At 38.6% G+C, this 12,446-nt stretch overlaps 1 protein-coding gene across 6 annotated transcripts in view; it reads right to left on the reverse strand.

Moving 5' to 3' along the window:
• TTLL11 (tubulin tyrosine ligase like 11) overlaps positions 1 to 12,446 on the reverse strand; it is a 52,175-nt gene that overhangs the window by 20,815 nt on the left and 18,914 nt on the right. The window lies entirely within an intron of this gene.

Below are 12,446 nucleotides of genomic sequence, written 5' to 3' on the forward strand. Positions count from 1 at the left end.
CTAAAACCCCCTTGTTACACTATTTATATACCTTCGTGTTAAATTGTTAGGATAAATTATGGACTTTTCTCTCCAGTAAAGTAATGGAACACTTCTAAAATATTGTCAGTAGAAGCTGGACCCATTTCGTGGCTCTGTTCTCCGACATACTCGTTCCTCGGCCGCTGACTGGGTCCCTCCCGGCAGAGCCGAGTCCCCGATGGGCAGGGAAAGGCGGCACAGAGTGCGCTGCTCCCCGAAAGCCAAGCCCCGGCTGGGGGCAGCGAACACACGGAACACGGCACCTACCGACCCCCGCACACAGCACGGAGCGGGAATGCACTGAAATTCCCAAGAGAGCACCGTACAGTTTGTTTTACAGATTAGGAACCTGCATTTAAACTCTGGCACTTTCTAGCCACCTAATTAGTCTAAGGAACAATTTCCAGTTAAAGGGCCATGTGAAAATGTTTCATTCCACCAGGAAATTCTTACTTTTCCTTATTCCACCAGGTTTTATCTTGGGGAATCTCTTTCCTATTCACATCTCCCTGTCTTCTACTTCTATGGTCCCATAGGCTGATTTTGCTTCTCCTCTAAGGATGGTCACACAAACTACATTTTACAGGACATACTTGTTCAGAAACTACCAAGTCTCTAATCCCTCTGGTTTTGAGATCTTTTTGGGAAGGAAAAAGACCCTACATTTTGCTATCCCACTTCAGAGGCTATTTGGGTCAAGAAAAACTTAGCAATTCTTTATCTTATTTTAAAGGATGAAAAAGAATTAAGATCTCAGCAACTTCAGTTGAAAAAAAATTAATGACTGCATGCGAAAATCAACAAAATTAAATTTGCAATGAAAACCAGGATCCTTTCTATCTTCCTCCAAGTATCTTAACAGGCTTGCTCAAACCTGTTGGAAGCAAGAGGGCTTTTTCAAAACAAAGAAACTCTTCAGACTGAAAAGAATATGTTAACCTCATTTTAAAAGTATTATCTCATTTTTAATATTTATAAATATCTAAAAATCATGCAGGAAAAAAATTGCTTCCATTAAAATTCCAATTAATGTTTGAATTGAGCTGACTTTTTTCGGTGCTCGCTCCAAACCATGCATCCAAGTGAGTGAAACCTGCTGGCTGAGACACACTTCGCAAGCAATGGAAAGTACTATCAGTTACTTCAGGCCGTCATTAAAAAAAAGAACAGAGTGTATTTTGTTCAAACAAACAGTGCCAAACTCGGGCTCCTGTGTTACAGTACAGGGAAATAATGGTTTGCATCAAATGAAAATACATAAATGAATTGTGGGGTAATTAGATCGTTAAACTTGCTCTGTAATTCACAGCTGCACCGAGATTGACAGCTATATGCTATGAGTTCTCCCATTCTTAGCTGTGACATCTAAATACATTGCAAATAAATAATTCTTAGAAGGCATGTGCATGTAAGAACCTTCTGCTGGTATTCAGGGATATAATCCATGCCTATGCATTAAATTTATTCCATTTGACTGTTACCTCAATAAAACCCTGCTATGTGGCCCAGGAGCCCTACTCCACAGAAATGATTTGTTTCTTTTATTAGTAAGGTGATGTACCTTACTACGCCCTTGGCTGATCGATTTGTTATAACATCATCTAGGTTGCATGAAATCTTATTTTTTTTAAATCAATTTGTTCATGGGCTGCGCCATTCCTGAGAGAGCACAAAGTACATACTGCAGCTCAGCAGCCACAGGAAGAACTTACAAAGATACACTGGGAACCAAGACAAAGCATTCGAGGCTCACCCCACAGATTTCATGCAGTCAAAACTATCACAGTCGGTCGGAGTTTTAGGTAAACGTAACGTACAGATTGTAAAGATGGCAAGGAGACAGGAACAAAATAAGACATTTTTATACCTTATACAAAGATACAACATAGGCATGCTGTATATACGCAATATGTGTTTACGCAAATACACACTATATACACCACAATTTATAGTAAATACGTGTACACTTACTTCATAACAACTATCTGGTGTGAAGTAATTTAGTATCAGAAGGATTACATAAAATTAGAAGTTCCTGAAATTTACATTGTGGACCAACTGCAAATATTAATTTAGAAGCAGAGTTGCCTCTGTGCAGCACAAACATACATTTAAGAAGGCAAAAGGGGGAAAATGTCAAATTAAGTAAACATCCTTAATTTTAGACAGGGAGATTAGCTGACGTTCTGAATATCAAATTTCATTCAAGAGGTATTTAACTGCAGGTTAATAACGGAAATTGTGCCCTCTACGAAAGCCATGAAAAAGCTATCTACTGAGGAGTGCGGCTGAACCGCTGCTCCTGCAGGGACCAAGACGGCAGCCAAACACCAGATTATGTCAGCAAGCTACAGGGGAGCAGAGGTGAAGATTATTTCGCTGATAACAGAAACTCAGCTCAAGCGATCAGCATATTGAAGCGTCAGGGAAAACACAATTTGCGCTCAAGCCTAACTGCTAATCACCTTCCCTGTATGAACATGCAAATTCAGTGAGGGCACAAGGATGCTGCCTCTGCCCCGTACTTTAAGACAGAGAGGAAGAAAGTGTTTTTAACTTCAATCCGCAACAGCTTTCTTGTGTTGAAAAGTAAAAGAGGAAATTATAGCAAATCCACAGAAAGAAGACTTTAAAGAATTAAGCAGTTTCCTTAACAAAGGAAACAAATGCCCATTTTCCTCTTCTTTTCTGCACTAGGCAGGCTGCGATTAATGCAGTCTAGCAGAGGAAGAGAGGAGATGGCATTTGTAGAATGAGTACAGAAGACAGAGAATAAACTTTCTTTCTTTCCCTACAAGAGAAACAAATTAGATTCCAATTAAATCAAGTTTATAAGCGGAAAGTTACTCCCTTATGCAGAGTGCTGCTAAACAGCCTGTTTTCCCGTTAGACACAGTTTTCCTCTGCCCTGGAACTCTCTTCCATGGATTCACCATGCACAATTACATTTGTTTAGCTTTTGCTACATGACAGTTTTTCAACTTAAGAGTTAGTCCAGATTAACACTCTTTTTGACAAAATGCATCGCACTTTCCGGGATGGCTGGATGCCTGGATCACTGAGGCAGATAAGCCCAAAACCACCTAAGCCAAGTATTGAAAATTAGTTGGAAATTAAGCCCTTGTTCAACACAAAACCACTAACCCCTTTCAGGCTGAAAAGATGTCAGCCTTGAAGGCTACATACGAGAAGACCTGAATGGTGGAATAACATCTAAGAACATCATGGCCTTTTTTACCGTATTCTTTTTGCCGTATTCTTTTACCTCTGAGGTAAAAGGAAAAGGTGAATGGCCTTAACAACTACAGTAATTTCACTCTCCCAAAGGTATGGAGAGCTAACTCCACAAAACACTTAAGTATGCACTTCAGTATTTGATTAATAAGGTCAAAATTGCTATTTATTTTATATCCTACCCAATGTAACCTGAACAAATTTCTGACAATGCTTAATCTGAATTTTCACTGGTTTCAGCTGAAGTTTGCCATCAGCAATGGCTGGATCCAGCAAATATCTGTCATGCAACAAAGCTCCCAGGGACGCTTTGAAGTACTGCTGAGTTTTTGTTTAAAAAGAAAAAAGAAAAGCAACCAAACAACACAACACAACAGCAGCTTGCTTTGTTAGAACTCAGTGAAAGCAGGAGCAGACACCAAAGGAGCTCCAAGATCCACGCTGTCCGTTAGGGAACCGGGCTGGAGCAGCCGCCGAGCACGGGGAGCCTGGCTGCCGGGCTGCTTATTCCGGCTGGGGGAAGTCACTGGGACTCCTCCTGCCCCAGTCATTTCTGCTGGTTCTGAGGGATGCAAAACACAGCGTGCCTTAAGCCAGATTCTATTACCATTAAGACTCACTTAAAATCTCTAATCAAATAACTGAATTCAAAGATGTATTTAGACCCACAGCCTCCACGTTCATTTTTATGCAATTCGGAAGGAGAACAAGAGGCCACCCCACTTTATTCCTGACCTCCCGCTTCTTGGGCAGCCCTTGACAATCCCAGCAACTGTTGTGGCTGCACTACGAAGGCTAGAGAAGAGCAACATATTCTGATAAAACCTTCCTTGTCTCTGTGTGTTATCACGAAGGTTTTCTTTTCATTTAAAAATCATCGTAAGAGAAAAGAAAGCAAGAAGACTTCTTAATGATCAACTTAAAATGTAAAACAGTGTGAATATCTAAGAGATGTAATTGCTATAGCACATTTTGATTTATTTGAATGTTTGGAAAGTTCAGGTTTTATGGAAACGTTCTTGACGGGTCACATTGCTGAGCTTATTCTCAATCCTTCCTCTATTGCTCACTAGAAATTTTAGAGAGCAAAAAGAAAGAAGCGAGATATGAATAAAAATGTAATTAGATTAGCTGCATCTCAAAACATTGTGATTCAAGTCTAATTGGATAAACTGGTCTCCGTTTGCAATTTGATAACATAAAACCAGACTTTGGTTCACACTGGCGCTAAGGGCACTGCAGCACGCCAATTACTGCAAAAGCACACGACGGGTTTGGACCAATTAATTTCACAGTGCCAAAAATGAAACCTTTTAAAATTCTGCAACCCGTATCAATTCTTGCCCATTAAAATTTTTAAATGAACTGGGCCTGTCACCAGCTTGCTTGCTTAGTACATTCTAAGCGCTTCCAGCTGTCCCTCAATATGGGGTCATTTCAAGAGATTCAAAATTAGACAATTCACTTTATGTGGAAGTTAAAATAGTCTTTACATTCAAGATGTTAGTGCTTAGAATACAATATACTTGCAAAACTGGACTATGAATAACAGCACTTTTTGCAGTGGTGAAGGTTAAAATGGGACTAATCGTAAATTAATCTGTTAGCAAGCATGGGGTTATTTAGTGCTGTGTTTATGGAATATCATTGGAATGCACACAAGTTCTCTATTTTATTAGCAAAGGACTGTAAAAATGAGAAGACGAAAACAACACTAAAGAATGACATTGAGAAAAAGTCTTTTTCAAATCCTAATATCCTGAATATTCAAATAGCACACCACGCACCAAGGTACTATATTGCGTAGAAAATGCAATGACTCTGAGCACTCTGTATGGCAGAAAGGAAAAGATACAGAGATCACTAATGACAATCAGGTTAGCAAAATGTGAACAACCACCAGGGTTATTTACTGAAGAGTGTAGAATTGGACCTAGAGTCTTCCAGAGAAGAAAACCGAAGCTTTTCTATAATGTTTTTATATAACAACAATACATAAACTGACCTCCTATACTACTAAGCATAATAACAGGCCATATCCTGCACACTATTAATTTATAACGCCTGGCAATGCAGGGGGGAAGCAAGGCAACATCCTCTTTTCACAGAATGAAAGTGGTAGCAGAAGGAAAATGTTTTGTCTAAAGGTCACCGAGTAAACTGGCTGAATTGGGAACAGAAATTGCATCTTTTACGTCTAGTCCAGAGTTATTTTCACAAAACCAACTTTTCCTGTAATGGTTTGACAGAGAAAAACATTGAAGTGAATTACTGAATTCCTACTGTACCTACGCTAGGGATATGGTTTTAGCTATTTTTTAAGAAACATTGTCATTGCTTATGTATTTATGCATTTTTAGTCAATTAAAACACTTCATATTACATGTGATATAGAGCCACTTACAAACTAAAAGATCTGACCTTCTTTCCATCAGCAGATTTTATTTTCTTTTCTACATTAGGACTGCTGCCACAGCACATTCAAATAATTTGCCACTGTTCTGTACTCAGTATTGTATTTTCTCCTGTTGCAGAAAACACTCTTGTAGTGCTTTCTTCCAAGTGGCTCTTAAAACCAACATAGAATTATTCTGTGAGTCAAGCACCACCAGATCCTTCCCCTCCCTTCAGGCAGCTCATAGAATTGCCAACAGGGCCTGTCCTAATCAATAGGAGAAAGGTTAAAAGCTTTTAAGGATGAAGCAGATAAATAATTGTAAAAGCAAGAGCAGAGGGCAAAGATCAAGGCACCGATAACATTTGCTTCACAAAACTGAATGGAGTAGTTGAGGTTAGTTTTTCTTGAGCAAGATGAGAAACAGCAGTAGGAATAAATACTCCCCAACTACAGGAAAAACCAAGTTAACGTTTCACTAATCTGAGCTGAAGTAACACTGACAAACATCACATCTAAAATTCTCCCTCACATGTATAACTCCTCAAAAGCTGCATGGGTTAATGTAACAGACAAGAATTGATACTGAAGTTGGCAGATTGCCTGATGAAGGAATAAACCAAAAAGCCCTGTAGGAAAGAGAAAGGGGCTAATTCAATGTACTTTCAAAGGGCTTTGGCAGAATGATCCTGAATATGAATGCTGGGTCATTTTGACTGATGGAGAAAAAAATTGTGTCGCCTCCAAAATGAACCACAGCAGAGAGATCAATCTCAAGAAAGCCACACATATGAGTTTATACACTCTCCAGCAGGAATAAGGCTTGGAATGAAGAGGTGGTGCTTGAGAAGCATCTGAACAGCTGAAAACCTGACCAGACTTCCAAGTGATAGCAAAGGGATGCAGGAATCAACCTAAAACTCTAGCAGTCAGCTCATACAGTCAATTAGCAAATGAAAGCCAAAATACTGATGCTACCCCGAGCTAGGTTTATTACATGCTTATTTTTATAAGCACTAAACTCACCCCGCATAATGCAAAAGGCACTGACAGCCCTTAGTAATGAATCCCTGTGAAACATAATACAGTTACTCACAGAAGCCGAAACTAAGATACATTACAACAACAGTCATTATTTCCTGATCTGTGATAGCTGCAACACCAGAATTCTCCCATTCAGTCTCTCCGTATGTTTATGCACTGAGTTTCTGACCCTCTTAAACCACCCCTGCCACGCAATCATAACCTTAGACTACGGATAGCGAGATAAACACAGTAATCAATGGCAAGAATGACTTTATCATCATCAAAATCTAGGATAATCATACTCTCGAGATGTCTTTGCACAGTGCATTTTCATATTTCCATTAAACATGACACAAACATCAGGGGAGGTTATGAAACTGAATAAAAAAAATATCTGGAAAATAAATGTAATGCAGCCGCACAGGTGATTTCCTGACTTTTTTTTCTTTCCCTAAGGAAGTGCAAAATTGCTCCTCAATATCAATAAATTAAGAATAGCATCAGGATTTGGAAAGTGCCTTTGAAACATACAGAAGAGAAGCATTACTGAAAGGCCCGTTTCAGTAAAGGCCCACATTCCTCCTGCAGTGTGGCAGCGAAGGTTAGAGCCGTGGGTCACTAGCGCAGCAGGGGACACCTCCTGAGGAAGCTGCCACTTTAACATAAGTCAGAATTATGATGGAAAGTACATGAGTAGAATGTCCAGAAATTAATTCATGTTTTCATTTAATGCAGATCACATAGTCACCTCCTAGAAACAATTAATTTTCTCCTGTATCAGAGAAAGAAATCATTTAAAGTGAGAAAGACGCGTAATCCACACAGCAGAAAAAAACCAAACCATCTTGTTTCGTGCAAGAAAAGAGCAAGATCTTTTGTGTAGTAAGTTCTACAAAACCTTGACTGGAATTTCTTCCTAACTACACCACACTTCGAGATAAAAAGTCAAACTGACATACATTAATATTTACAGGGTGCTCTCCCAACAGTGACATTAGCCAGTGGTTGCATGCTGATCTTGCAAAAATTTGTGAGAGACCACATTGGGGTTCCTCCTGCTCAGAAAAATTAGTTAATCATATTTGACATTTGCTAGAGCCACAGAAGCCAGAGAAGAGAATCATACCTGACATATTTTAAAAAGAAGAAAAAAATAATCAGACATCACAAATAAATTTCAAGGCTACATTCAAATAGAAAAACACTGAAGTGATACGTACAGAGAACAGCACCCAAGAAATGATAAATTAGCAATGAAACAGCAATACCATAATAGGTAATAAAACAAAAGCACTCTTTGTGGGCACAATGAATTGATTGTTTTTGTAACAGCCATAGATTAAATTACATTTCATTTCCAAAGTGTTTCAATTCTTTCTTCTGTCAATGGCTATTTCAGTGCTGAATAAAAGTCATTATTTTACTTAGGGGGCTGCACCTTCATCATCTCTAGCAAGTAAAAAGCAGATTTTATTCCATGAGCAACTCATATTTCTAATGACAAGCAATGTCATAATACTATGCTTTCTTTGTCAAAAGAATGAAATGTTTATTTTCTGCCTTGAAATATGTAAGAAACCAGGCACGTAAATGCAAGAGATCATACTGGGACACAGAATAAACAACAGTAACAAAGACAAAAAGAAGTCTCTTATTATCACTGGATTAATTAGCATTAATAAACTAGGGCACAAATATTTTTGACAGGACAGGAAAGCAGGTCATTAGCATTGATGAGATGATATAAATGATCTTCCCAAGACATTTAGAGCAGACCTGCTCCAAATGATACTCACGGCTGGCAATTATGCCACCAGTCAAATAGTTTACATCTAACAGCCAGCAGAGAATATACAGTATTTGCATACAAGACTCAGGCTCCTATTTGCTCCTCAAATCTAATACAATTTTAAGAAGAATAAATTGCTAATAATTAAACAAACACTGAAACTAAAACCTTTTAATACTATAAAGATTCAAAGTTAGGCACAAAAAAAAAAAGAGAAGTTTGCGAAGCCTTTTAAAATGGATTTTCTGTTGGAGGCACAACATAAACAATGATTTGCATCAGTGATTATCTTAATTAAACTGCTGTTTACATAAGTAACGTTGATTTACTTTAAATGTTGTTCGGTGTCATTAGACCGTTCATGTGATTGTGCGAATTTCCTTTAGCTGAAGTCTTCTCCCACCTCCAGCAGGCTGGGAACAGCCCCTCTGCTGCAAGTAAATCTGGAGTAAAGTTAATGCCATACAAGCTTTATCTGAGTGTCTTTGTAGAAACACGGAGCACAGTTCAACCCGTTACCCTGTGACAGGGATTTCACTCTTCCATTCGGGTGTAGCCCAGCTTTCTGACCATGTTGCTTATGACAGACTTGGATAAAACTGCATACTGTCATCCTCTGAAGGGCCATGTGCCACCTCTGCTAGACACAATGCTTTGAATACGTTAAGTAAAAAGAAACTACGTTCCCTCACCCTCTTTTTCTTTTTTTTTTTTTTTACATTAGATTTCTCGCTCGAGGAAGAAAGCTCCCTCCTCATGACACAGTGACCAGCTGGCTAATCTGGTACTGAAGGTCACTAGATGATAAATTCAAGTCAAAAGAGCTACCATTGGTGAAAAAAGCTGGAAAAACCACTGTGATAATTCCAAAATTAGCAGTGACAGATGTTCAGAACAGAAATCAAGATTACTGGCCAGCACTACCCCCTGAATTCACCCTGTAGAAATGCTAGCAGAAAGTAAGCTTTGTTTGATAATATTTAACAGATTTACAGAGGAGTTTAAAATCCTGTCTTTCCAAGAAAACAGCTCCATCACAAATGATTGTGTTTTTTCCAGCATGTCATCAGCTGGATGATTGCAATGATCTGCTTAAGCCTTAAAATCCATGAGAACAGCACTGCCACGCAAACAAAAGCACGGAGTTAGTATCTTCCATATTATTTTATTAACGTCTTAATTTCTTAATGATGAGTGAAACTTGAGTTCCAAAATTAAGGATGCCTAAGGAAAGCAGGACTAGTCTAGAAACCAAAGCTAGGGCAAAAAAGGCTCTACATTTTGACTCCTGCAAAATTCCACTGGGGGGAGGGGTGAGAAATCAGAACCCCTCTTTTTATAACCATGCATTTTTAGATGTTTTTTTTTTTGTTTTAGAAGAGAAAAAAAAGTAAAACGAAACACACAACATGTAGTTGATCATCTGCCGCCTTTAATTGCAGAAAGAGGTACCCAGGCTCTACTTGGTCAGGCAGAGCCAGACACCACTCACCCTCTGGGTTACAGAATGGCTTGAAAACGGTCTAACACAGTAACCTGCAGAGCTGCGTTCAGAGGCTCCTCGAGAGGCTGTGAGCCCTTGATGTGCATCTTCACCCTGCAGAGCAGAACACGCCTCCAAATCTCTCTTAGTGGTTACTTGGAAACTCGTCTGTCATCAGACTTTGGCTACAATTGCGCTAGCGTAGAGGACTCGGAAGCAGCAAAGAAGTAAACGCAGCAAAGCAGGATAACGCCTTTATAGGGATACCTACGGCCTTCAGGATGTCGACATGCAGAACACGTCCTGGGCATAGGAGGCACACGGGATTTGTCCGGCAGGGCTTGCCTAACAGCAGGGAGAAGCAGGTGCCCACCCTGTCCATCCCTCCCAAAAGCTCACAAGTGCCCATGTCACTTTTTATTCTATTTTAATTCCGTAAGTTCTTTGCATCACAGAATAACACAAAGCCTTCCCTTATCTCTACAACAGAAGATATTTCCTCTATGAAAAATAAAAAAAAAAAATCTTTGCATGAATTTAAAGTTTCTGTTTAAACATGTTACATGCACAAAATATTAAGTACATACCTCAGTACTTAAATGGCCAGGACAAATTCTTAACACTAAGAAAAGATCAGTCATACTGTGGAACAATAGCCACTAAGTATACTGAAGTACGTTCATTTGAACTTCAATCACTGCAGATTTCCAATGACTAATTATTGGCAGTGCCAAGATAATTACTAGGGAGTGGTGCATGTGAAGCCTAGAATTGTGTTGGAAAAACTGAGAGATACATATGGCATGACAAACTGATCCTATTCAACTTAACTTTTATTCCAATATTATGCGCCACATGAAATGAAGGAGGAAAAAAATAATCAAAACTTCATAAAGATATGGAAAAATTAAACTAAAAAAATTTCTGAGCTATTAATCTTTCCTGATAATTAAGTCATTCAGGATGACTTCTAAAACTCACTTTCATTTAGATGCTTCATTTGTTTTAATCTGGGAGATAATTAGAAGGAAATCAAATCCATCTCCATAGCAGAATATTTACCTGAGATGCAGCACAGACGTCTCAGTATTTCCCCTGTGTGTTCAAACTCAATGTTATACATACCATTAAAACTTTACTTAGATTAATGTCCATTACTTAATCAGCATCAAAACTAAAGTCTGCAATATTTGCAACTGGTTAGCTGTCAGAACAGGAATTCTTTCAGATTTTTTTTTCTATTAATTGGCCAAATTTTGCACACACCGTGCCCAGTTCAATAAAAAGTACCTGAAGTAGGAGTAAATCTCAACTGAATGAGTGGGCAGTTGTCCCACGTGAGTTCCTGGATATCCACACAAAACGTTATCAGAATATTGCCATCAGAATATTGCCCTTTGCAGCAAGAAATAGGATTGACTTATGGTGAAGACATACAGACATTCATCAACAAGATGCTCCGTTAACCAGATTATCCAGAAAAAAAGCTGTATCATTGATGGATTCTTGCTGCGAAGAGCCAATGGTTTATCTCATCACCAACTAATCGTGTTATGAATTATTTAGTACTCAAAATGTATCAGAGAAGAATCCTCAATTGAATAAGCATTCCACACACACCAGCGTTCTCCATGAATTTATTTCTAATTATCATTTGCCTTTTTTCCGTATCTAATATGTAGTTAATGAATGCCTGACACAACTTCAGCATATAAAAAAAGACATGACTAGTTACATAATTACAGGTTAAAAAATGATCTTTTTTCAGCTCCGTGCACTGAAATCATCTTAAGGGTGAAGGTTAAGGACTGGCAACACACAGTACAGGCTGCTTTGCAAGACACCGTATACTGACCACACCAACCGCTGTGTGTGGCACTGCCTCTGAAAGACTTTGATCTTATAATAATATTACAGTAATACACAGCTTCTAAGTATTATCAGTCATGTCTTGTTCATGGGACTGCATACAAAAGGACAGCAAATTTGCACTTGAAATCATCATAGAACATGAATAACATATGTAAGCTTGCCACTAAGTGCCAAGAGAAGAACAAAATCGATATTCTAGTAGGGAGGCAGGCCTTTAAGCAAGAATTTCTAGGGACAAAAAAAAATAATAAAATCTCCCTTTCATGTTTCCAAGGAACTGCTTAAAATGAGGTGTTTCATCAAAAAAAGAAGACATTTCTCTCAGCCTGATTCCACCACAAGCATTTCCGTGCAACCTGCTTCAGGCAGTTTGTCCCGTTTCTAGATCATAGATTTAACTATGTTTATTATCACAGATCAAGGAAGCATTTTCTAAATACAATATTCATACTATCAGCTCCAATGGGGTGATTAATTCAGAGTAATTTGTGACTTTCAAGCAAATTAATACACAAATTACTACTCATGACTGATTTGAATTAAAAAAAGAAGCCTCAAGTAAAGGCACAAGTAAATAAATCTGAGTGACTAATTTTTTTTGCTCCAGTTCTGAATCAAAGGTAAGA

Source organism: Rissa tridactyla, chromosome 14 (genome assembly GCF_028500815.1).
Source record: "Rissa tridactyla isolate bRisTri1 chromosome 14, bRisTri1.patW.cur.20221130, whole genome shotgun sequence".
NCBI classification, from domain to species: domain Eukaryota; kingdom Metazoa; phylum Chordata; class Aves; order Charadriiformes; family Laridae; genus Rissa; species Rissa tridactyla.